At 34.0% G+C, this 27,984-nt stretch overlaps 1 protein-coding gene across 3 annotated transcripts in view; it reads right to left on the bottom strand.

Moving 5' to 3' along the window:
- The window catches only part of CALCRL (calcitonin receptor like receptor), a 103,675-nt gene that overhangs the window by 71,576 nt on the left and 4,115 nt on the right, over nucleotides 1-27,984 (bottom strand). For 2 of the 3 annotated variants that reach the window (XM_049615366.1, XM_049615365.1), the window contains exon 2: nucleotides 11,768-11,835. The exons of the other annotated variant lie outside the window; for it this stretch is intronic. The gene's annotated coding sequence lies outside the window, so the exon portion shown is untranslated. The remainder of the gene's footprint in view (nucleotides 1-11,767; nucleotides 11,836-27,984) is intronic. 3 annotated transcript variants of the gene reach the window in all.

Below are 27,984 nucleotides of genomic sequence, written 5' to 3'. Positions count from 1 at the left end.
TGAGTCTTTATGTCTTCCTCATCATCGATTATGTCTCAGAAAACAAAACAAAACAACCTCCTGTTTCTTTCTTTAGCAACATTCAACATTCCTCAGTATATTTTCAAGCATAGGGATAACAGTGGAGGGTAGTAGGAAGTGGGTGAAAGAAGGGTGTTTGGACCACGCATCTCATCCTGGTTCCTCTAATTAATAAAAGGAAAGCAGAAATTGTCAAGAATTCAATGAGGTAGCATTCAATAATCTATTACCAAAATATCAAAACTAAATAGTAGGAAATAAATTACTATAAACCAAGGTTTAATCTGATGTTATTTATAAGTATTGAAATCAGGATTATAAAATAATTTACATAGTAATAGCTACCATTTATTGTTCACTGCACGCTAAACACTGTCTTAGGTATTATAAGCATACTATCATATTCAGTTCTGAAGGTAACAAATTATGATATTCTCTGTCTTATTTTTTCCAGATAAGGAAATTAAAGCTCAAAGTAATCTCACTAATGAAGTAAGCAAGGATTCTAACCTGAGACTCTTATTCTTAAACATACACTGTTAACCAGAACTACCTATGGAACCTGATATATTTCACTCCCCCTAATAGTCACTGGCTATATTGACATTTATTAGTACTATTTTAAAGCTTATATGAAGCACTTCTGCCCCTCCCACCCAACAAAACCATCACTAAAAGATCATGTTTGTGAAGCATTTTCTTACTAGGATAGTAAAATAAATAATCCTTAATATTCTTTTACATTTAACTTGGTTTCTTTGCTTGTATTAAGAGCTTTAGAGTATTCTTCAAGAAAAAAAAATGGACCATATTAAATAATACTGTGCAACTTCTGCCTTGAAATTATTAATTTTATGAGCAATCACATACAATTTGAGATCTTTCTGATACCAGGAAGTACCTTTTTTTTTTTTTCTTCAGAATTAGCAATAAAGTATGTAACATGAGTTGGAAGATGATGTAGTAAGTATCTTTTGGATAAGCCATACATGTGTGACCAGTTGACAGTTTAGGAGAATTAATCATAGAAGATACTTTTAGCTCAGTATTTTATCTTGACGTTAATTATACACCCAGTAAGTACCCATGTTTTTGCACACAATTCTAGTGAAACACAGACTGTTGAAACAATTCAAAACAGAACACTGTCAGCCAAAACACTTAACTCAATGCCATTCACAGCAATTAAAGTTAGAAGGACCTAATGGTTTCATTAATAATAATAACCATAATAGTAACAAAAGCTGTTACTTGATGAGAACCAATTATATGCAGTTTTTGTTTGTTATTTTGTTTAAATATCATCATTTCACAATATAAACAAGATCAGTTAGGTCCAAAAACCTTTAATTTATAGATGAGGACACTCAGGACCAGGGAAGTGAAATGTCTTGACCACATTAGCACAGCTGCTCAGAGGCAAAGAACAGACTAGAAACATGTCCCCTAACCCAAATTCCTATTTGTTACCCTATGCTGTCTCAGGAAAATCATCCTGGATATGCAAAACCCTGGGAACTGAGCTAACAGCATTTTCAAGATGAAATGTGAACAACTAATTATATACACAAATGGTCATGTGTTCTTTATTACTGAGATTTCAGTTAAAAATTAGCATTTTTAGAAAATATATATTTCCATATGGGTTTAGGCAGATTTAAAAACCAAATGACTTAAATGAGTTACATTTAATGAACAGAATCTCTGCTTAGTCTTTTGTCCATTCCACCGATGTTTGAAGTCAGCTTGATGCCCCTGGTAAGAGTCTGGTTTTACCTTCTGTGAAGAATATATTTTATCACAATCCTTTTTCAATATAAAAACTCACTGCCTAATGAGTTTCTTAAGGCCCTGGTGCTAAATATGTTGCCACATAAAGAGAGAAAAATACAATAAAATGGCCATTGAGAGACCTGGAAAAGACACAGTGGCCACAAAGTCTCTATGCACATGTGTGTGTTAATTGAGTAGCATTTTCATCATGTCAGGATATGGAGAGCAGTTTCAGAAACTTGACAGGTCAAATTTTTTTCAACAGAGATATCAATCGCGCTACTTATTTGAACAGAGTTTGCATTAAAATTGCATGAGAGATCTTGAGGCAACAACTATCCTCAAGTTTACAGTACATCAGCACATTATGTGACCCCAGTTAGAAAATAACTTGACAAATTCAATGGACACTAGAGTGGTTATGAACCCCAAAGTTCAGATTTAACAGAATGTGAATGGGGGCATCGTGAAATGGTTTTATCGAATCTAACAATATCCTAGAATAAATATCAGAGAATGCTTAGTGTCATGTTGACAATATAGAGACCATCCAGAAGAAGATGGAGAAAAATTAAGTTTTGTGAAAAATGGAGTGTTGCTTATAGATAACTTCTAAACGGCATGATTAGGTGGTTTGTAGTCATCGTATAGAATAGTCAATATAAGTATATTGAAGAGAAGTAGGTCTTTATTTTGGTTGTGACACCAGATTACTATTTTCTTTCTTTTAACCAATCTTTTTATTCGCCTGCTTCTCTGTTTTTCATTTAAAAACTGTAGGGGTTGTATCAAAAAATTGTAAGGATACTTCTGGTCCTATAGAACAATAAAGCTAATGTATTAGAATAGTGAAAATAGGGCATTTTAAAGCTCTATGGCCAGAAATGGCACCAAAGACTTCCAAGTTATAGAAAGAATAGAAATTACAATTCACATTATGATAGATAGGACTTATCAGAGAAAACGTGGATATTCCTTGATTCACTAATAAAATTATGCAAAGATAAATTTGATCTTCAAAGACAGGAATAGACAATAATAATAAAATGTAATAGAAGAATTTTCTCTGGCTACAGATATATAGACCTTTCCAAACCAGGCATTACAAAATGTAAACCCAAAAGATAGTCTGTGATTTTAATTTAATATATCTTGTGAGGGGTTCCTGGGTGGCTCAGTTGGTTATTTGTATATAATTTTCCACCAGATATTCTATCAAATGTCATGTAGCATCTGAGATGTTATAGAATTCAATATTATTTCTCCTTTGCAAAGAAAACACAAGACTTAATAGGATAATGTTGAGAAATATTTTTTAAGTGTTTATTTATTTTGAGAGAAAGAAAGAGAAAGTGTCCCCTGTTAGCGCGGAGCCTGACATAGGGCTGGATCTCACGACCTGAGCCGAAATCAAGAGTTGGATGTTTAACTGACTGAGCCACCCAGGCGCTTCATGTTGAGGACTATTTTTATGACCTGGCAATAATCATAAATTCTAAAGTCTGCTATGATTCAGAAAATTGATGCTTATGATGGGAAAATTAATTCTAAAGTATGTTGTGATTTTATGTGTATATGTGTATTAGTGCTCCCAGTGGTGTGGCAGCCTGTGTCAGGGCACTGTTTTCTGGATCATTTATTGCATGGCCAAAGAGGTTGGGAAAAATGGAGAGTAAATAAGGACTAATAAACTTCTGGAAATAAGTAACTAAGATTAACACACTCTATAAAGTGGAATCCCCAAATGATTTGAAGTTGGAATTTGTTACCAACTATATAGTAAATGTGAAAAACAACTTTACTCTATTTGTGTGATAATAAAAAAATAATAAATTCAGCACGGCATTTTTTTTTCTTATCAGGAGGGACTCTCCTGCTGAAAGCCTCATTTAGCAATAGCCAAATTGGTTTTTAAAATGTGGAGCTGACCAATGAGGTAATTTTTTATAATTGGAATTGATAGTTATTGGTTACTTAAATTTCTGTTACTCTTTCAGGTCATGTAGACAAAACATTTGACAGAAATGTTGAATTTTCTTCTGGAGGTTTTGGTGTCATGTAAAACAGTTTAAAACAATAAAAATGGGTCTAAAGGCTGGTTGGAGTTAACTAATTGTCGCCAGGTCTATTTGCCAGGCTTATGAATCACAGCTTTAGTTTCCTTTAAATCCAGAGCCTGTTTCTAACAGTCTGTTTCTCATGGCAGGCAAACTTTAGATTCAGCATATTAAAAGGTACAATGATTTGTGTGGGTTTCCCTTTGTCTTATATCTACAGCAGTTTGAGAGAGCAAAGAACTTTTAGCCACAGCAGGAATTTCCTGTAAAATACAATAAATAACTGTACTTTCCTCATATGCCACATCCTTTTTTAGTTCCTAGGTCCTAGGCATTTTCCCACTACTTTAGGTAGAAATTTGCTCACTTTTACAGGAAGCGATACATGTAAATGTTTTTCATTTTTTAAATAATTAGCAAACATATAAAGATGTATCATTAAATATAACATTAGCAGGCCTTATACATTAATGGAACAAGCCACAAAATGTGGAGGACTTGCCCATCTGGCATTTATAAGTATACTGTGACTGATGGAGTAACATAAACAGAAAATGAGATAACCTCAGAAATATATAAATATGGACAGTTTAGGAAGCACTGGCTAAGAGCTAGCTCATTTATAACCTTGATAGGTATAAATGAAGTGGCCTAATCTGATTGATAATTTTACTTTGTCACATTCAAGCTAGGGTTTGCACATTTCAGGAAGAGGAAAAGATTTTGTCAAAATTGATATATTCCATAAAAAGATAACTAATTTGCTTTGAAAGGAAGTTTAAGAAAGGCCTGGGAGATAGGATGGAAGACAAATGAAACAATAATAAAATAGCTTAGTGAAACAAACAAGGTTTTTGGTTGTCAGGGCAGGGAGATGCTTTCTTTTTTTTAACATGGGGTTTTCCTACATAGGGGAAATCCACACCCCATCCACTATTAGAATTCATCTGAAGTCTGATGGACTCTGGTTGCGATTTGGCCTGAAGGGCCTGATTCTTAATCATAAGTATGGGACTATCCCACTAAACAAGATTCGAATATCATAAAAATTCCTTCAATACAGGACTCTCTGTTCAACTGATTGCTGAGTCAATGCATCTTGGTAAAAGATTATGGAGTTTTCCTGCATCTAATGGCACCCTCTTATGTTTTTGCAAATGTATCATTATCAAAAATAATAAAAGTAAGCTATTTGTTAATGATCATAAATTGCAAATATAAATTATTACACAGAGAATTATAAGCCCCAGTTGTAAAGGAACTTTCTTAACCTCCTTATAATTTATTGTCCTTAACAACAAAAGAGAAACCTTTTTGGTATGTTTCAATGCATTGCTTACAGAGCCTTATATTTATTTGCTTACTAGCAGCACCAACAGCTCATTTCTGTGTGATCTATAGTATCTAGTCACATTACCCCAGATTCAGTTAATCTTGTTGTAATTAAGCCAGAAAGAGAGAGAAAACTAATCATTGAGTGAGCAGGTGACATTTTAAGAACCATGGTGTTTTTCCTTTTCCTTTGACATGTTTGCATGTCTACTATGCAAACCTCTCCTAATCTTTTCATAGGAACATTTTCAATGAAGTCTTCCCTGCTCAAAATCCTCTATGCAACAAAATACATACCTTGGTGAAATTTCCTGGGGCACCTGGGTGTCTCAGTGTGTTGAATAACTGACTTGATTTTGGCTCAAGTTCTGATCCCAGGGTCATGAGATCAAGCCCTACATTGGGTGGGGACAGCTGCTTAAGATTCTCTCTCCCTCTCCCTCTGCCCCTCTCCCCCCTTCACACTCTTTCTCTCTAAAATAAAAACTAAAATTCCTGTCCAAATGACTGTCAATGAATGTTTTTAAAAATCCTACATGATTGCATTACCATTACAATTTTTTTTTTTAGAAATAATGACGATGTAGATATTATAGTAACTAACACTTTTTAAATGTTTACTAAATTCCAAGTACTAAATACCTCTCTCTCTACTTGTATCTATATATTTATATACACAGAAACCACTAAGTCTGGATACATAAATTATACATAATAAATTATTTTCTCATTTATATTATAATAGTTAAAAAAGTAATATTTAGGTTTTCAGATTTTATGATCACATTATTAAAAACATGTATAGTAGGTATTATGTTTTTCTTAGGTTTACCTGTGAGGAAACTGAGGTACAAGTAGGTTTATTAATTTTACCAAGTGATTAAAAAGTGGTTGACTCAGGATTTGAACCAGGTAGTTTGGCTCTAGAGTTGATACTCTAGATCAAATCATAGTAAATGTATTATAAATGTTGATACATGATTTTTAAACAAAAAAAGTAAAACTTTATTATAAATACATCAATTAATCAGATGAAGAGAGGAGGGAGTTCATTTTGAAGGAGGCTTGGCAAAACCAATGTCTGCATTGTGCCTATCCTCATTTGTGGCCTACGGGATTGTTACACTTTGCAGAAATGCTTTGTAGTAAGACTCAGACAGGTGAAAGAATGCATGTGTGTGTAAAGAAGTAAGACTATAAGAAAGGAGAGGTAAAAATGAAGAACTGGCCTAAAGCTTGGACGTTCGGAATTTTGTAATGACAAGGGTTAGGATGGGGTTCAAATGAAGGTTAAAGATCTAGAATTGATTTCTGTAAAACAAGCTATTTCTGCCTACCCCTTAGGGGTATCCATACCCCAGTTTGTAGATCACTAGTCTAAAGTGATATGTCTAATATGTAAGACATATTAAATGATGAAATGCAATTCTACTGTAAATAAAACTATATTGTGTTTGAGAACCATTATGCTGGGTACTGTGGTCAGAAAACTGATTAAGACTTAAACTGTAATTTAATGTAAAGCAAACGTGAAAAGGAACAAATGATAAGGAAACGATTTTTTAAAATTTATCGTATTTATACAGCATATAGCATGATTCCTATACATTTCAACAACTTATTTTTTATCTATTAAATTAAATATTAGTAAGTATGAAAATTATCATAACATATTAAATTATGATTATTCTAGCACTGTCATCAGAAATCCTCTTAGGAAAATAACTGTGGTTTTTTTTTAATATATAAAATACATTAAAAATGACACTGGGGTGCCTGGCTGTCTCAGTCAGTGGAGCATGCAACTCTTAATCTCAGGGTTGTGAGTTTGAGCCCCATAATGGGTGTAGAGATTCTTTATAAAATAAATAAAATCTTAATAAATAATAGTAAAAATAACAGTTGGAGTAGAGCAGGCACATGGCTATGAATGTTAGCAGGTGCTCAAATAAGAAGAAATCTCCTTTTCACCAATCTGGATTAGAAAATGTAGTATTGATGGGATGCCTGGGTGGCTCAGTGGGTTGAGCGTCCGACTTCGGGTCAGGTCATGATCTCACAGCTCAGGAGTTCAAGCCCTGCATCGGGCTGTGTGCTGACAGCTTGGAGCCTGGAGCCTGCTTCGGATTCTGTGTCTCCCTCTCTCTGTACCCCTCCCCCACGTGTGTTCTGTCTCTATCTCTCTCAAAAATAAATAAACATTAAAAAAATTAAAAAAAAAAGAAAATGTAGTATTGTACCTCCTGGAAAGGAATCAGGCAAACGAGTGATGAACAGAAGGAATAAAGGCAGAGTGGATCCAAAAAGATGGAGAGAGGCAGGAAGTAGATATGATATTGAGAGGACAAGTGACATTTTAAAAATGGTGATGTCTACCATTTGATTTGAAGTGATTTGAAGTTTTCATTGCTAGCATAGCAACCTCTCCTGAATTTTTCATTATGAAAATCTGCAATGAAGTTTACTATGTTCTAAAGCAATTTATATGAACACAATTTTTTATGGAGATCAAAGGGCTATTTCAGGGACCAATACAAAATAGAACAATTTTAGGCACTAAAAGACAGTTTGGTTAAAAGTGAATTAGCAAGGAGTTTTCAGAAAAGCATATTCATAAAGGACACCAAGGCACTTGATCCATAATAACACTGAATTTTGAGATGGGTGTTAGATTCATTCTCAATTTTGCATGTGATAACATAAATGACAAGTATATATATAGCAAAGGTTCCTCATCAGTTGGGCTGAATTCATTTTGTTGAGGGGCACCTGAGCGGCTCAGTCATTAAGTGTCTGACTACGGCTCAGGTCACGATCTCACAGTTCATGGGTTCATGCCCCAACTTGGACTCTGCTGACAGCTCAGAGCCTGGAGCCTTTTTCAGATTCTGTGTCTTCCTCTCTCTCTCTCCCTCCCCCCCACACACTCTGTCTGTGTCTCTCAAAAAAAATAAATAAACATTAAAAAAATTTAATTCATTTTGTTGAATTCATAATTTTTATTTGAATCATTTTTCTTGGAAACATGGCTCCGTAAGTACATAGCAAGATGAGAACAGGTATTTTGGGGAACATACTGTCTATTAGAAATTACATCTTTTGATTCTTTAAAAAATTACATTTAAAAATATATTTTGTATGTCTTAATACCTATTTTTATAATAGATCCTTAATCATATCTCTTAGAAAAATTATCTATATTTGGTTTATCTATATTTGGCTCTGAGCAACAGGATAGTGTGCAGTAAAACTTACAAAGGATGGTAAGACAGTCATGGATGGAGTTGATCTATTGAGCATAGTTCCAAAGACTGAAGATATAATTTTTCTGGAATATTTTAATACAGTTTACAAACATTGAGTTTCAGATTTACCTTAATTTACTTCCTACTGTTCTAATCAAACTGACTCACTACTGATTCTCTGAACTATTTGCTGAAAAATAAGATTTTCTTAATTTTTTTAAATGTTTATTATAATTTTTTCAATTTTTTTATTGTTTATTTATTTATTTTTGAGAGAGAGAGTGCAAGAGGGGGAGGGGCAGAGAGAGAGGGAGACACAGAATCTGAAGCAGGCTCCAGGCTCTGAGCTGTCAGCACAGAGCCCGATGCCAGACTCCAACTCACGGACTGTGAGATCATGACCTGAGCAGGTCAGACACTTAACCGACTGAGCCACCCTGGCACCCTAAATAGACGTTTGTTTTAATAGATGCAAAACTAAAATGTATGAAGATGTTTAATTGTTTCCCAAATAATCTATAAATCAAGGTAATGAGTATACAATCAAGGTAATGAATAATTCTGAAGTTTAACTGAACAAGTAACAAGACAAATGGACCTTTGAATCCAAAATAATTTTACTAGAATTTAGTAAATATAACAATGTAGTTAAGTTTCAAATCAGTAATAGAAAAGATTAACTATTTAATACAAAGTGTTGGTACAACTGTCCATCAATTTGGAGGAAAAAATTATATCTGAGATTCAGTGCTAGTTAGATTAAGATTTCAATGTGAAAGTGGACTATTAAAGTGTTAGAAATTTAAAAGTTAATATTGTTGCTATGTTGGAGGCATAAAGAATTTTTAGGAAGATTATTAAATTTTAATGATAACCGGAAACAGATCCTTCTATTTCCTGAATTCAGTCTAGCCAGAGATATTCTCCTTATTTTTTTCTCGTTCCCACCTCTTAACCATCTGTCATATTTCAGAGTATAATCAATGATTATCTAAATAAAACAGGGCAAAAATATTCAAAGTTAGAAATGAGCTATTACAAATCACTTTATTTGTTACCAATAACTTCAGATAGTATTCTATCTCCAGTTCCTATCTTTAATTCAGAATAATTAGGGTCAGAGGTTCCAAAATCTCAGAGCTGAATGGACCTGAGAAGTTTTATAGTGTAACCCGTTCATTTTACAGATTTGGAAGGTAGGAGTTTAGGAGACTTTTTGCCTCGTATCCCACAGCCATGGTAGATGATCTAAGACCAAGAATTTTCAAAGTCTCACTTCTGTGCTGCTTTCATGAGGTTAAAATTAAATCATATATGAGTCAAACTAATATGATGGCAAACCGCAATTCTGATTCTCTGTTATATTTTTTAATCTCCCCAGAGACAATTATTCAGCCTCTTTCTTGCAGGAATTTAAACACACATTCACCGGGGCGCCTGGGTGGCTCAGTCAGTTAAGCGGCCGACTTCGGCTCAGGTCATGATCTCGCGGTCCGTGAGTTCGAGCCCCGCGTTGGGCTCTGTGCTGAGAGCTCAGAGCCTGGAGCCTGTTTCAGATTCTGTGTCTCCCTCTCTCTGACCCTCCCCCGTTTGTGCTCTGTCTCTCTCTGTCTCAAAAATAAATAAACATTAAAAAAAATTAAAAAAAAATAATAAACACACATTCACCTTGAACTGTACTTGTTGGAAATAAAATTTTAAAAACTACAAAAGAGGCAATTGACTGCTCACAAAGAATCTTACCAATACTCTGCAAGTCAGAGATCAATCTAATGAACAGAAAACAGTTTATATTTGTACCTTTCATTTTCAAGCCATTTCCAATCTATCTCCTTCACACTATCCAATACATGTTAAAATTTATAAGTTGGAAAGACAGAAAAATATTGTGTAATACTTTTAATTTTCACAAGAAGATGACTAGTACACACAGATGGTAGAGGTCAAGATCAGCTCTTGCCTAGTTAAGTGAATTTTCTTCCATTTTGTGCTCTTTCCTATATGTCTTCATAATTGGGGCTTATAAAAATTGATCTGGCTCCACTTCACATAAAAAAGTTCAGGGAGAAAAATCCAGCTGTCAGATGTAAGTAGGCATTTTGAACATTCAAGCCTTGTTTTAAGGAACAGTGAGTCATATAAAATGTAATGTGCAGAGGAAGCTGACACATAAAAGGACAGAACAACAATGATGAGTTCCCAAAGACATGCTGTGGGAAAAAGAATAATTATAGAGAATCTATTTTTGGGTCCAGCAGAATTACTTCGGAATTTAAAAATCAGAAGAAGGAATTATGTCACTTAGCTTTGAATTCAAGATAAAATTATTTAGAAGCCTTTTTCATTAATGTTCTTATAGTTTATCAGGATGAAACATGATTAATTGTTAAATACTTTGCAGTCTAAAAATAAGTTAGGACAGGAAAACCACTTTAATTTTGTCAGGAAGAGGGTTGTGAGGTGTAATAATAATTGCATAATAACAGTTCCATGTTATCTGACATGGAACTATAATGCTAAATATAAATAAGAAGACAAGTCCATCTATACCAGTAATCTTTCTGGAAGCACCAATGCCCCCTGAAACTTGTAATTAATGCCCAGGATTGAAATGGAAACTATTTGACCAGGGACTTCAAAAAAATAGTCTCTAGAACAACTTAAATCTTTAAAACAGCTTACACCACTTCCCCATTTTCCTGTTCCCTTATTTATAAATGATATCTTCTTATGTTCCAATTACAGGAAAGTTTTACAATCATTTATAGGAATCTAACAGTGACTATGTGAATCACAAAAGAACGAACTTTACAGGCCAAAGTTAGTTCAAATGAGCAACCTAGCTCTATTATTTTATAACGTTAAACATAACTTGTTTTCTATTGTATATATAGAAACATATATATATGTATAGTTATAATATTAAAAGCTTAGCTGCAGACATTATGTGTGTGTGTATGTGTGTCTTTGTGTGTGATGTTTGTGGCAAATACTACCAGATTATTAATATTACTATATCTGCTGGACCCATTCAAATTAATTTAACATCCCTAGTTCTCTGGTCAAGGAAATAAGAACTTCAGGGCTAAATCCATACCTGATGATCCTGAGGAAATGACTTTATAAGTTTGACAGATGTCCATAAGTCTATCCTTACCAGTGTTTTGTTAGACTACCTTTCAAAGTTTTCTTTTATTCAGAAGTTATTTGACATTAAGAATCATTCTGTGAAATATTTCTTACTATTATTAACATGTTCATATTATTCTCAACTCCACTGGAAATCCAACATGTTACTTTCATTAGGGGCTGAATGTTCTTTTGGAGTGTATGCAATACCTGAAGGCAGGGCCATCCAAAGATTTGACAGGTGGCATCACAAGTGGTTGATGTGTCATCGTAGAACCCTGGATGACAAGAGAACATTCCTGTGAATTTGTTAATATTATTAGTGAATAATGGGATTTTAGAGATTTTAACTTAAAGTTATATACTAGTGTGCTTCTTTTGTTAAAATCGTAAACCTTGTATTTCAAATGTTGAACTTTAATGGGAAGTTGGGAGGAGATGTATCAGGCACATTTAGGCTGCCAGGTTGCCACCATGTTAACCAAGAAGTAATCAAGAACTTTGTTCTTGGCACCTTATTTTTTAAGAATGGAGATTCTAAGAGGCACAAACATGGAGGATGGTCCCTGTTGTTCAAGATCGTAGCAGTATGAAGAGGTGGATGCTCTGGAATGTTCAGGAGAAAGGTTGTTCCCAGAAGACAGGATGACTCGATGAATGGTTCTGAGGACGGAATGACATAGCTGTTTCAAAGTATAAAAAGTAGGCCCATGTGATCGAAGTGGAATGAATGAGGGGCAAAGAGTGTCATAGACCTTGTCAAAGAGGGAGGCAGAGGCTAGATCATGACAGTACAACATTTAACTTTCTTTAAACATAGGACATTACCAACAAGTAAGATTCATCCACTGCTAAACAAAGAATGTATATGAATGGAGTTTACATGCATCTTTCCAGACTCAAACTAATGTTGAAGGCAAGATATAGCTATAATCGAGTTTATCCTGCTTTGCATTTGCATGGTATTTAGACTTAATAGAACTTCAAAGATGTCAAATTTGTGTTTGCAAATTATGTACCTCCAATGGTTCATATTGTGATTTGAGGGACTTTGAACTTAAGTTTATGGATCATCAATGTGTTGCTACTTTTTAAAAATTTTTTAATTTTTTTTAGTTCAGAGAGAGAGAGAGGAAGCACATGAGAGGGGGAGAGGGGCAGGGGAGGGGAGAGACAGAGAGAGAAAGTGAGAGAGAAAGGGAGAGAGAGAAAATCTCAAGCAGGCTCCATGCTCAGCGTGGAGCCCTACATGGGGTTCCAATGCAGGATTCTGGGATCATGTCCTGAGCTGAAATCAAGAGTCAGATGCTCAACCAACTGAGCCACCCAGACATCCCTATTTGTTGCTACTTCTAAGGATAATCTTTGAATTATTGCCAAGGATTTCTATGAAGTCATAGGGATTTTTACATGAAAAGTCAAAAGTACTAAGAAAGCTATGTTAAAAGCAATCTCTGCAATCAAATCTTTCATGACTCAAAAAATGTTTTTGTATTACTTTGTAAATGTTTACATCTTCACATATTTTAATAATTTATTATATATTATTATAAGGTGTGTAGTATATGTTACAATTAGGATCATGATCTGGTCTGATTAAGGAGATGTGTATTTTTACACCAACAAACATTGCACATTTTTAGAATCTGGAGTTTCTGGGGCGCCTGGGTGGCGCAATCGGTTAAGCGTCCGACTTCAGCCAGGTCACGATCTCATGGTCCGTGAGTTCGAGCCCCGCGTCAGGCTCTGGGCTGATGGCTCAGAGCCTGGAGCCTGTTTCCGATTCTGTGTCTCCCTCTCTCTCTGTCCCTCCCCCGTTCATGCTCTGTCTCTCTCTGTCCCAAAAATCAATAAACGTTGAAAAAAAAATTTTTTAAGAAAAAAAAAAAATAAAAAAAAATAAAAAAAAGAATCTGGAGTTTCTACAAGCTATTTTGGAAAAAATAGAAACTCTTGTCAGTCTCAGGCTTTACTGGCATATCTATGGAATTCAGAAGGTTCAAAGTTGAAGTTTACTTTGAGAATTTTCCCAACTTGCTATAAAGTAGCACATGAAATAGAAAGGACTACTGTTTTTTTTTCTGCATGGTTCTAAAAATTTTATTTTTCATTCCAGCTGAAAATGCTATGAAAGAATCTTTTCACCCTTTGGTGATTTGGGGTGAGTAAAAGGACAAATATGTCAGTAGTCACTTCTGGCTATCAGAAAATTTATTGATGTGGTAATTTTGATTAGTAAATGTGTTGTACTTATTAATAATAAATGTCAGCATAGTCTTACTTCCACTTTCCTCTGCATAATATCCATATCTGTAGTACCAAAGATTAATTAATATCCAAGAAGAAAAGATACAAAGAGGGCACTTGAGTGGCTCAGTTGGTTGAGTGTCCGACTTCAGCTTAGGTCACGATCTCACAGTTGGGTTCATGGGTTCGAGCCCCACGTCAGGCTCCATGCTGACAGCTCAGAGCCTGGAGCCTACTTCAGATGTTGTGTCTCCCTCTTTCTGTGCCCCTCCCCCACTCACACTCTGTCTTTCTCCCTCTATCTCTCGAGAATAAATAAACATATTTTTTTTTAAAAAGGAAGAAAATGAAATCAAAATCAACTAAACCCTGAAAACACAGAAAAGAAATACAGCAAATAAGGATAATAGATAAACCCTCTTTATATAATGCCAGGATGAAACACAACAATTGAGCTAAAAAAATGCAAGCCTAAGTATGTTTTTTAAGAGGAAATTAGAACAGGGGAGAAATATATTGGTTAAATTCAGCTGATGGGCATAAAAGGGTAATCATCTCCAAAATGAAGGATTACGTGAAAGACAAAAATTCCAATGCCTTCTATAATGTTTTTATGTGTAAAAAATAATTTTACCACAGTAGAAAGAGAGACACTAATTCTTTCAAGATATGGTAGCTCCATAAATGATTTTAACTATTCAAAAGATTATAAAAAGCATACAGCACATGTCATTATACATTTGTCCAAAGTCGTGGAATGTTAAACACCAAGAGTGCGCCCTAATGTAAAGTATGGATTTGGGGTGATCATGAAGTGTCAACTGTAGGGTCATCAACTGTAACAAGTATGCTATGGTGCAGTATGTTGATAGGGAGGGTGTGCATGAGTGGGGACAGGGGGTGTGGGTAATCTTTGTTCCTTCCATTAAGTTTTGTTGTGAACCTAAAACTGCTTTTAAAAAATAAAATCTACTAAAGAAAAAGTGCACATGCATCTGAATGGAATTACTCATTTTCTTCCTCTATTTTTAAAAGAGATTTTGATATATATTTTGATGGGGGTTTTTGAATAAAGGAAATGGGGAGTTAGATATAATTCTGCACATTATCAGTCTGTGTTCTTGTTCATGGTGAAAAATATTATTCATACATTCCCAGTTTTAAAAGTTATAAAACACTTTTTCCTTTCCCTGGACCAGCCAACCCAAAATAGTCCTTCTCTTAAATAATTATAAGCAAAAGTGGCTTAACCATAATTCTGCAACATCAAGTCACTGCTACCCAATTAAAAACAAATGTTTCTGAGAAAAATTTTAATTCTTTTTACATACAAATTTGCTGTGATTCATAATCAAGACAATGCAAATTAAAACCACAATGAGATACTAAGTTACTCCCACCAGACTGGCAACCATTTAAAATCTTGACAGTAATACAAAGTGTTGGAAAGGATGTGGTGCAGTGGAAACTTCATACACTGTTGATGAGAGTATAAATTGGTACAAGCAATTTGAATTGCTAAATTCCTGAAAGCCCCACTTGTAAGTTATAATCCCTGAAGAAACTCAGACACATGTGTACCAGGAGATTCGTAAAAAATATGTTCATTGCTTTATTGTTTACAATAGTAAAATGGTTGGAAGCAATCCAAATGTCTCAGCAGGAGAAAAGGGACATACATTGTGGTACATTCATACGGTAGAACACTGCAACCGTGAAAAGAAAGAACCACAGCTACATAGATACATTAATAGGGCTGCATCTCCAAAATGCTGAATGAAAGAAGCAATCTCTGAAGACTATATTCAGAGTGATTCCACTTTCATAAAAGTAAAACAAAATAACGCATTGCTTAGAAACACATATGTATGTGGTAAAGCCATAAAGTAAAGCAAAGGAATGATTAGTACAAGTTTGGGTAATGGTTTACTGCTGGGGCTGTAAGTGTGACCTAATGGAGAGGAACATGACGGACAAGCTGGATTCCAGGTATACAGGAATTTATTGACTTAAACAACATATTTGTGCTATACATAATCAGCTATATGTATAAGTTTTTTTTAGTTATAAAACATTTTTGTAGAACAGTATGAAGAATATGATTTCTTTCTCTGTAATTATGCATTTTTTGTGGATTTACGTATCAGAATATCAAAATGCAATATATTTGGGATAGGTCAAGGCACTAGGTGGGAGAGCAGCTGTCTCACATAGTACTGATCCAATTTTTAATTTTTTTTAAGTTTATTTTACTTATTTTGTGAGTGAGAGAGACAGAGAGAGAGGACAAACAGGGTAGGGGCAGAGAGAGAGGGAGAGAGAGAGAGAGAGAGAGAGAGAGAGAATCCCAAGTAGGCTCTACGTCATCAGCTCAGCGGCCTATGTAGGGCTCAAACTCACGAATTGTGAGATCATGACCTGAGCCAAATCAAGAGTTGGTCGCTTAAGCTACTGAGCCACCCAGGCACCCCAGTACTAATCCAATTTGAAAGTTTACTTCCTTTTGGCAAGATATTGTTAAGATTAGACCCCCTTGGAATATTTCACAGTTAAATCATAATCAATGCACAATTTAAACACATACTTTTACAAATATGATTTAGGCATATGAATTCTATTTGATTTTAGGTTACTTTCCAGATATGGAGGAAAATAAGGAACACCAATGATGAGCATATCTTGAATTAATGTATATATGTGTGTGCATGTGTATTTATCCCCGAGTCCAATGAAAGAGGAAAGGGTCAGTAAAGTTGTATTTTGGATTATTACCTGGTTCTCAAGACCATTAAGTTAAGATGGTTCAGACAGGGAAAATATACACCTAAATCACAAAACTAATAATTAGGAAAGCCAAAATTAAAAGAGAAGGTAATATATGTGTCTTGTTATTTATGTGTAATTCATGTGAATTAATGCTTGTTATTTCATTCAGAAAGAGAATTACTTGATTTAAAACATGGGTCATGTTCATGCTTTTATTTTGTTATTATAAATTTGAACTTAATTGTGTTTTTATACCTTAATTCTCATCATATCCGGAGTTCACTAAAGAGAAAACTGTTTTCAGGACACACAGGGATCATGTAAGCATCTCTTCTCTCTATAGGCTGAGCCATCTCAGCCTGATTTGGAAGGTTTAGAATGAGCCAAGGTTATATTTTACCAAACAGTTCTGCTGCTTTAAATATGGTATGATGGATACAGCCCAACTTCTGGGCTGCCTTTTGAGAAGGTGTCCTAGACAGACTAAGACTTGCCAGTAGGTCAGACTCTATGTACCCTTAAAGTACAGTCATTGTCTTGAGCAGTTGGGTCCAAGCTTTAGAACACAATTATCATCCAGGAGGTGGTGTTTGCTTCTTACAACTTCTCATGAACACTCCTCACCTCTTATCAGAAGGAATAACTTCTAGGCTTAACCCTCAATCCAATTTCCCAAACAAAAGGGCAGATAAAGTTTTCTTATCTTAACTGTTAGACCAAGCAGCTGAAAGGCATTTGCATACTAACTTTTCCTCCATGGCCTTGTATCCAAAGTGTCTCCACATCTCAATTTGTGCAGTTCAGTGCTGGATTTTTTATTTCCTAAACTTTCTGGCAAATAAAATGTATCTTAATGGACCAATTTATCTTCTTTTATTGCCTCTCCTTTATCCTCTCTCTTTTCCTACCTTTTTCACTCCTGGTTTTTAGATCTAATTTATTTCACTTTCAAATCCTGTCTCTCACTCCTTTTACTCAGTGAGCAATAATTACTAAGTTAATTACATTCTACAGTCATATATATATTTATCCTGTAAATGAAAATTTTTCTGAATCTTCTCTTTTTTTCTGTTCTCCAGATTGGCCCTTCACTTCCTAACTTGTTCTCTTCATTTCTTGTTTCATCAACTTCTGGGTGAATCTCCAAACCCTTCATCTTGCCATTTACCAAAGACATTGTCACCAGACATGTAACAAAATGCAGTGTTTTGGATTTACTCCAAGGTGAGGACAGGTTAGAGGTGAGGTGAGGACAGTTAGAAAGGGGAATTCATTAAAATAGGACTAATTATGGAACTGTTAATAACATTTGTTTTGGACAACATCATGAACTACAAAACTGATTTAAGATTCCTTTATGCTTAGGCTCACATTGTATGTCTCTGGTGTTACTATCAATCTCCTGGAATAGAGATACTTAACACAGTCAAGGTGATCTAGCAGATAGAAAAGATTAACAATTACTAAAATATATATGAATATTAAGATATATATTCAAATCCACTATGCAGTGGAGAGCAAATTATAATATTTAGTGAAACTATTTTAAATCAACAGCAACTTTTTACATCAGGCAATTAGTCAAACCTCAAAACAGCCTTTTTCATCTTAAAGGTAGCATTATTAGAAAAGGCTCTCAACAATATGTGGTGTCTGCTGAATCTAGATGAGAAAGAACAAATATTTTGGCCCTGCTTCTTTCTGAATAAGACTACTGGGGGAAAAAAAAGACTACTGGGAATATCTATTTGTCATTGTAAGGACAGATACTAGCTTCAAAACGTATGATGTATGTCTGCTCACTGTAAGAAATTAGTCATTTGCACACTCTGGTTTTTGAAAGTATTTATTTATTTATTAACAATTTATTTTTATTTTGTCTACACCCAACTTGGTCTCAAACTTATAACCCTGAGATCAAGAGCCACATTTTCTACCAACTGGGCCAGCCAGGCTGCCCTGTACTCTAATTTAGTGCAAAGTACTTGAATTTAAAATTCTGTCAGGGCTTTTATTGATATAAAGTTTATTTTTAAGTGCCTTTTCCACCTTTTCATCAAGCTCATCTAGATTAAAAATTGTCACTCTGTTGGTCTGAGCTTTATTTTATTATTATTAATTTTGTCTATTTTAAGCTACATGGGACAAAGAAAATGTGTTGCAGAATATTGGTTTGCTGTGCTATCTATAAACATACCAGAAATAAATTGAATGCTGGCTAGTCCTTAAAAAAATACAGTTTATTAAAGGGCATTGTTATCACTTATGTTTTGTAATAAAAATTTTATTATAAGTACATTATTTGATAATGACCATATCCAACAGTGTCAGGAAGTTCAAAGAGTTAAAGCATAGGAAAGGATGGTTGAAACGAGAAGCTATTTGACAATTTACTTTTATGTTTTGAGCAAGACTTCCTTTAAAATGGAGAGTTGTTTAATCCAAATAGTCTTGTTGCTTGTGGTTTAAAGTTCAGTCAGTGAGTTATTAGATAATATGTTGAAAGACAGTAAGATAACTACAACACATTTTATATACATATTTTCTCTGAATACTATGAGCATAATTTGAGAATCAGTCTTTCTCAAAGGAAAATTATCATTTTCATAGATGATATGAATATCTGGGCTCAGAAGAAAAAACCTAATTATGATATTTCTAGGTGAATGAATGACTAGCCCTCAGTTTTAAAAGAAAATAAAATTTACTATATGAATCTCAACACACGGAGAATCTACATTAGAAAAACAAGTGTTGTTATAATTTGTGAGTCGAGTCAATTCAGAAGATGTATTTTGTGAAAATCCATCATGATGCTCTCAAACAAATCATGTCTTAATTTAATGATAAATATGTATTTCACGTTATAAAATAGTCCTTTGGTTTTACATTTAGAAAGTTTCAAAAGCTATACAGTGATGAAAGGGCATTGACAGTTGGCATTCTTTTTAGAATTATCTCTAAATATTTATAAATCAACACTTAAAAGGTTGATAAATTGTAGATTTTCAAGTGCATAACTCATCACTTATCAAACGCGGTATAGTTTTTGTAAATTAAACAGAATTTCTATTTTGCAATATGTATTTTTTTAAAAGATTGATTTGCTTTTCTCTCAATTCCACTGCTGCGTTTTTTTCTCCTTCTATAGACATTTTAGTGTTATTGTCCAGAAAGGCAATAAGTAATGGAGTAAGACATTTGTTGGGAGGCAACAGTTGGCAGGTCTGCCAGTTTCAACAAGAAATTCTGCCAAATTCAGCCATTGTTTGGCCATTTGGGGAAATGCTTCAACATTTTGTGCTAAAATACCAAGCAACCTTCTCATTTACCCTAGTTTGAGAGGTCACTCCTTGGAATTCAGTGAAACCTGAACACTAACTACGTTACAGAAAAGCATCTTTACTAATTTATTTCCCTTTACAAAGGCAGTGGAGGAATAAATATTAGGTTGACCTAAGAATAACAAAATGATAATTAGTTTCTGAGTATTTTCTCTTCGGCCATGGGATATGTTTACAACACCTTCAAAATTTCAGCTCTAGAATCTATTGGATACTGCAGACAAAATCACGTAGAGTCTCTAGTTTTCCGTGGAGACTGATACAAAGAAACATATTCATTCATTAATCATTTGTTAAGAAATTTTTAAGCACCTACTTTGTGTAGGCACTTACCTAGGTGCTTAGGATATATTAGTGGGGGAAAAAAAGCAGGAAGAAGTGCTTGTACTTGTAGAGCTTAGAGATAATGGACAGAAAATGGACAATAACACAGAAAATATGTAAATTGTAGTTGATGATTTGTTGCAATGTGATTGGTGTTCTAGGTAAAAGCTAGGACACACAAAAATAAATGACAATGAGCAAAAGGGTTATGGTCATGTAGGTGTAGCTGTGTTTAAATAGGTTAGGTTTCAGAAAAAAGTTTGTATCTGAGCAAAGGCTATAGGGAAGTTTGTATCTGGCAAAGGCCAGCAATGGATTTCTGAGAAAAGAGCATTCTATGTTCTTTAAAAGAAACCCACAGATAATTTTTAATCTTGTTTCAGATAATTTGCTTGCATTCCTTTAATTTTATGCCAGTTGATATCAGAATTTACCTCTTTAATAAGAAATAAATTTGCCTGGAGATGAAGAAAGAAGAAATACTAAAGCCTGGAATCCAGGAACTATAGGCCCACCAGTAATAAAGATTAACATTTTATTATTTATTTATTCATTTTGTTTTTATTCAGGTGCTGTAATGATGAGTATGTGATGAAGAGTAAAGGAGATATAATAAACTCAAAAAGTTACTTAGTTCATTCAAATGAGTACTCTTTCATTAATTGCTATTATAATCTTGTATCAATAAATATGATGCACAACGATCTTTGTTGTTTACTACAAATTTAATTCTAAAGAATTATTCAAGTTGGATTTGATAGGAAAGACAGAAAATCTCACATATTATATTTACAGGTTGTGTCCCTTCCATGATTATAAAACTATGCAGTTATAACTGGGAACAAAAACATAGGCCAGAATGGAGAACTATCCTTGAAGTCTACATGATTTTGAGTAATTAGGAGTGGGATGTTGTCTAAATGTAGAAATCTAATCTTTTAGATTTCTAATCTAATCTAAAAAATCTAATCTTTTTTTTTTTTTTAAAGCAGATGCTATTTCAAGACCTAAATTGTGGTTATACTTAATGAAACCCTCTGAGGACACAATGAGCTGGAATCTCCTATTTCTAAGTTCGAAACCCATTAACTCGATTTATTTAGCTTATTCAGGACTCTAGCTTCAGAAGCGCTATGTAACATGAAAAGTTTTGAACATGTAGTCCTTAATGGTAAGGATGATACAAGAAGTGATATAGTTGAGACTTTGTAACCTTAAATATGTAGTCTTTTATGACACTTGAGAATTTAGTGAATAATCAGCTTTCAGAGTTAATCTGAAGAATCACGTAATTAGTGGGTTTTTAAAGGGTGTTTGAGTTATACAATGACTCAAACATAAACTCTTTGTTAACTTTGGTGTATTTATTTTGAAGGAAGTAGGCTGGAATCTGGTTCATTAAGTATGGACATGTATTAATTTTATGAGCAAAAAGACTCAGTAAGTGTTTTCTAATAATTTTGAACTGATAACATGGAGCACAGCACAGGAAATCCTTTTGGAAAATGTATAATTAAGGAAGTTAACTCATGTGAGGAATTCAATTAATAAAAATATTAAACAACATTTAGGAAAATCATTTTATGGACTTTACCCCTGTCAGTTTGTTCTAGACTTTAACGCTTGCTCATATCTCATTTGAAGCCCTTCCTGTTCAAATTAATGAAACCAATCATGCTTCAAAGCTTTATTCTTAAGGATATCTTTCTTTAACCACATTCTTTCTCTCTTAAAAGTAAACAATTTCTGATACCCAATCATGATATCTGTAATTGATTTAGATACAAGGAAATCTTTCTGTTAAAGTATGAAAGTTCCAAATTACATTAGAAGCAGTTGAAAATAAGAGATTTCAGAATATCTTAGCCAAAGCACATACAATTGTGAGCTAAGTAGAATCCGTTAGACTGTTTTTTACTTCAGGTTTTTTTTTTTAATGTTTCATCTGTAATCCAAGGTTTCCCAAATATAATAAATATGTACAGAAAATATATGATTTATCAAGATTTGTCACTTTACAAAACATTCTAGCTCAGGCATTCAGTCCTGATCTTATGACAAGATGAAAAGTAGAGTGGTGGCCAGCAGTATAGATGAAGAGTTTATAGTTTAATCGGCACTGTTACACAGCACTGAGGTGGAGCTGATGTTGTCCAGAGCAGGGGTCCTGTCTTGCTTACCTTTAACATCTAGCATTGGGCCTGGCACGTTGTGAGTGTTTGCTAAACTGAGGATCATTCTGTTTAACCCTAGCACTCCTTAATAGCAAGAAGTCATATAACTTAAAATACAACTGTTCTCTGACAGTATTAAATTCTGATATGAACGGAAAGTTCCCCAGATAAAATATACTGCAAAGAGAACAGACTTTAATTTCATAAAAGGATGAGCAATCTTGGAAGGTCTTATGTGAACCATATAGGGGAAAAACATGCTACCGTTGTGGCAGGAGGGGGTGGAATGTAGAAAACTTATATCCTTTTAGTCTCCCTCATTTATAATATAATTGCTTTAAATATTTCTTCTACCTACATTTAGAACCAAATCAAAAAAAAAAAAAAAAAAAAAAAAAAGAACCAAATCAGATTCTACCCCCTTCCAAAAAAACAAACAAACAAAAAGCCCTGAGTAACTGGAGAATTTCTATCTTGCTCATAGTTGGATGACTTAACATTTTTAAGACATTACTAATTTTTGATTCAACTAATAAATTCATTGTAATTCCAACTATCATTCCAGCAGAAAGTTTGAAGAGTTTCCAAAATTTGAAAACCTAAATAATTTTTGGGAAAAAAGAGCAAATATGGATGAATGCCCTTAACTGCTTGCAATGTTTAATTGTATGTGTTAACTTGGCCAGGCTATGGTGGCCAGTTGTTGGATCAAAAATTAGCCTTGATGTTTCTGTAAAGTTATTTTGTAGATGTGATTGACATTTACCATCAATTGACTTTAAATAAAGGAGATTATCTAGATAATGTGTATGGGTCACATCCAATTGCTTGAAGGCTAAATAGCAAACATGAGGTTTTCTGAAGAAGAAAGAATTCTTCAAAATCTTTGTTTTTCAAGCAACTCTTGACTACTGGAGGCTAGAGAGTAACTACTGGGCATTTGGTTTAGAGGAAGGTGAGGGTTAAGCAAGTATAGATGAAGGAACATAGTGGAAGGAAATGCATACAGAAAGATGGGAAATTACCAATTGCAAATTCTACCTACTATGTACAGGCTTGTCTCATTTTATTGTGCTTCATTTTCTTGTGCTTCTCAGATACTGCATTTTTTATAAATTGATGGTTTGTGGTAACATTGCATGTACCAAGCTTATCAGTACCATTTGTCCAACAGCATTTGCTAACTTCCTGCCTCTATGTCACATTTTGGTAATTCAATATTTCAAATGTTTTCATTATTATTATTATATTGTTATGGTGATCTGGGATCAGTGTTCTTTCCTATTACCAATAGCAAGTGTTTTGTGCACCACTGACCATGCCCATACAAAATGATGAACTTAATAAGTGTGTGTATTCTCTCTGCTCCCCCTTCTCTCTCCCTTTCCATGGGCCTTCCTATTCCATGAGATATAACTATATTGAAATTAGGCCAGTTAATAATCCTACAGTGGCCTCTAGGTGTTCAAATGAAAGGAAAAGTCACAAGTCTCTCACTTTAAATCAAAAGCTAGAATTGATTAAACTTAGTCAGGAAGATATGTTGAAAGCTGAGATAGGTCAAAAGCCAGGTTTCTTGCATCAGTTAGCCAAGTTGTAGATGCAAAGGAAAAGTTCCTGAAAGAAATTAAAAGTGCTACTCCAGGGTACACACAAAGAGTGAGAAAGCTAGAGAGTCTTATTGGTGATGTGGAAAAAGTTTTAGTGGTCTAGACAGAAGATCAAACCAGCCACAACATTCCCTTAAGCCAAAGCCTAATCCAGAGCAAGATCCTAACTCTCTTCAATTGTATGATGGCTGAGAGAGGAGAAGAAGCTGAATAAGAAGTTTCAAACTAGTAGAGGTTGGTTCATGTGGTTTAAGGAAAGAAGCCATCTCTGTAATATAAAAGTGCAAGGTGAAGCAGCAACTGCTGATACAGAAACTGCATCAAATTATCTAGAAAATCTAGCTAAGATAATTAATGAAGGTGGTTACATGGAACAACAGATTATAAATGTAGACAAAACAGCCTCCTACAGGTAGATGTCATCTAGGACTTTCATAGCTAGAGAGGAAAAGTCAATGCCTGGCTTCAAAGCTTCAAAGAACAGACTGACTCTCTAGTTAAGGGCTAAGGCAACTGATGACTTGAAGTTGAAGCCAATGCTCGTTTACCATTCCAAAAAGGCTAGAGTCCTTAAGAATTATACTAAATCTACTGTGTCTGTGCTCTATAAAATAGAACAATAAAACTCGGATGATGGCACATCTGTTTACAACATCATTTACTGAATTTTTTAAACCTACTGTTGAGAACTACTACTCAGAAAAAATGATTCCTTTCTAAATGTTACTGCTCACTAACGATGCATCTGGTCACCCAAGACCTCTGATGGAGATGTACAATGAGATTAATATTGTTCTCATGCCTGCTAAGACAGCATCTATTCTGCAGCCCATGGATGAAGGAGTATTTTCAAGTCTCATTATTTAAGAAATACATTCCCTAAAGCTACAGCTGCCGTGGATAGTGATTCCTCTGATGGATCTAGGCAAAGCAAACCAAAACCTTCTGGAAAGGATTCACCATTATAGATGTCATTAAGAGCATTCATGATTCATGGGAAGAGGTCAAAATATCAACATTCACAGGAGTTTGGGAGAAGTTGATTCCAACCCTCAAGGATGACTTTGAGGGAGTCAAGACTTCAGTGGAGGAGTGACTGCAGATGTAGTAGAAATAGCAAGAGGATTAGAAGTAGAGACTGAGGATGTGATGGAATTGCTCTAATCTTATAAAACTTTAACAGATGAGCTTTTTGTGGATGAGCAAAGAAAGTGGTTTCTTGAAATGGAATCTATTCTTGATGAAGATGCTGTGAAGATGTTGAAATGACAACAAAGGATTTAGAATAGCACATAAACTTAATTGATAAAGCAGCTGCAGGGTTTGAGAGTTGACTCCAATTTTGAAAGAAGTTCTACTATAGTACAATGCTATCAAACAGTATCTCATGCTACAGAGAAATCATTCATGAGTCAGTGGATGCAGCAAACTTCATTGACTTATTTTAAGAAATTGCCACAGTCACTCAACCTTCAGCAACCACCACCCTGATCAGTCAGCAGCCATCATCATCAAAGCAAGACCCTCCAGCAGCAGAAAGATTATAACTCACTCAAGCCTCCAGATGATGTTTAGTATATTTTAGCAGTAAAGTATTTTTTAATTAAGGCATATGTGTTGTTTTTAAACATAATGCTATTGCACTATACTGTTTCCATAACTTTTACATGTACTGGGAAACCAAAAGATTTATCTGACTTCCTTTATTAATTGTGATATTCACTTTATTGAGATAAACTAGAACAAAACTCACAATATATCTGCACTTAAAACCTAAGGTTCTAGGAACAGCATCCATTCACACTAGGGGTGACTAGATACCAGCAACGAATTGGAAAGGGAAGCAGAGTGATTAAGAGCATGAGCTCTGGAGCCTGATTGCCAGGATTCAGTTCCTGGTACCTCCACTTGAATAGTTCTGTGATCTTGGGCACATTACTTAAAAGTTCTCTTGTTTTTGATGTTTCTTATCTGCAAATACTAATACTAATACTAATAATGATAATAGTATTTCTTGGGGCTTTGGGGAAGGCTAAATGAGTTTATATACGAGTAACTAACAATATATATACATGGCACAGAGCAAGTCCTCAAAGAAATTAACTAAATAATCTCAACAGAGCAAGCCATCCTTTAAAAAGGGGTTCTCTTGTATAAGTGCAGTATGGAAAAATTCACCCACTGCTGACATTGGGAGAGAGTACTGCAGCAGAGAAGGCTGACACTCCTATTTGAGGCAAAATAATAATAATAATAACAACAACAATAATAATAAATGATGTTATTTTTGCCTCAGGGATATTAAGATATGTGCATTCAATAATGTATCTTCATCTAATAATGTCAAGGACCAGAGGATTAAGCTGACAATAAATATATACATTTACGAAAATAAACCTGACAAGTTCCAAGACATTTTAGTTAGTTAACTGGGAGTTTAATGAAATTATGTTTAACAGATTTCAAATGTAGCGATGTCCTAACTGTATATGACATGAATACTGTCTGAAGTAGACTCCATTCCAGGCAGTTGCTTCAAACAGTGATTATAACTACATTTCTAAAATACAAATGCATAGGTTATATTTTTTGCCTTAGCTAAAAAGTATATTGGCACATTTTAAGAAAGATTTAAAATAAAAAAAACTTCATTGAAAATAAATTTTCAAAGACATATGTAGACTGATTAATAAAACATTTAAACATGGAAGTCTAATATTAGGTTTCCATTACCTAAGTGAAATCAAGTCTGCTCTTTTGCCTCACATTTGAAAACAACTAGAGTTAAAAAAACAAGAAAATAAAACAGAAAAACACATTTTGTACTGATGACATCTTTTCCCATAGCTTTAATCCTCCTTATTTTCATTTATAACATAATTTATTCTTCTCTAGTACTTACCAAAGTTCCCATTTTCCCTTCATATTATCCTTGGAAAGGAAGCAAAATTGAGGTTTATGCACAAAATATCTAAACAACATTTGGTCTCATGTTAATCAATGGATATGGATTCAATTAATATTCATTTGTAGAATTTATGAAATTGATACTTGGATATAAAACAAATTTATTTTAGTTTTGATTGATAAAACACCCGTGTGCTCCCAAATATGCTAATAAACCTCTATGTGACTAATCTGTGAGGAGAAGCAGCACTCTTATAAACCACATAGTTGCCATTTCACTGTATCACTGTTATTTAATAGACCAAATGACATGTTCAGGAGTCACCATGGTTTTATGGAAACCTGGTTGGGCTTAGATTAACCTAAACCTGAATAGGGAAATAATGACAGATTTATATAAAAGTTTATACCATATTAGCATCTTTTAATTAAAAAATATATTCCCATGTTAAGGGGAATACGATGTCTCTGAAAATTTGACTCTATCCAACAACCTCAGTAAAGCATTGAGCTATAGTATAGCCTTGATACCATAGAGATAGGTTGGTTATTTATTTATTTATTTATTTTGCTTACTTATTTATGTCTGTGTTGGGTTGAGTTTTTTGCCCTTTTGATACCAAGGTAAAAAATATATATATTTAATTAAAAGCATGAAGTAATAAAAAGATAAAAGTCTTACATTTTAAAAACGAATACACTCTTTTGACTATTTTGCAAATGATAATATATTGTATAAAACTGTCTCTTCTAGGTAAACAAACTAATTTAAAGGTAAAAAAAGGAGGAAACAGGTTCTAGGAAAATATTTGCAATTTATCATCTGATAATTAGTACTAATAATCTAATAAACATAGACTCTAACTCAGTTCACAGTAAGTGATTCTACTTTATTTTTAAATAATAATAAGACTTTTATTGTTTTGTTAAAAATTAAATTCATGTCTTCATTTTTTTGGTAAAATAATTTATTGAAGTAAAAACAATTAGATTTAAGATTACACAAATACTGGAAAATGCAGATTATTTTATTAATCTGATTTAATGAACAATAT

This window comes from Panthera uncia, assembly GCF_023721935.1.
Source record: "Panthera uncia isolate 11264 chromosome C1 unlocalized genomic scaffold, Puncia_PCG_1.0 HiC_scaffold_3, whole genome shotgun sequence".
NCBI lineage: Eukaryota > Metazoa > Chordata > Mammalia > Carnivora > Felidae > Panthera > Panthera uncia.
Note: the sequence above shows the minus strand (reverse complement) of the source record. Positions and strands in the feature narration are given on the sequence as shown.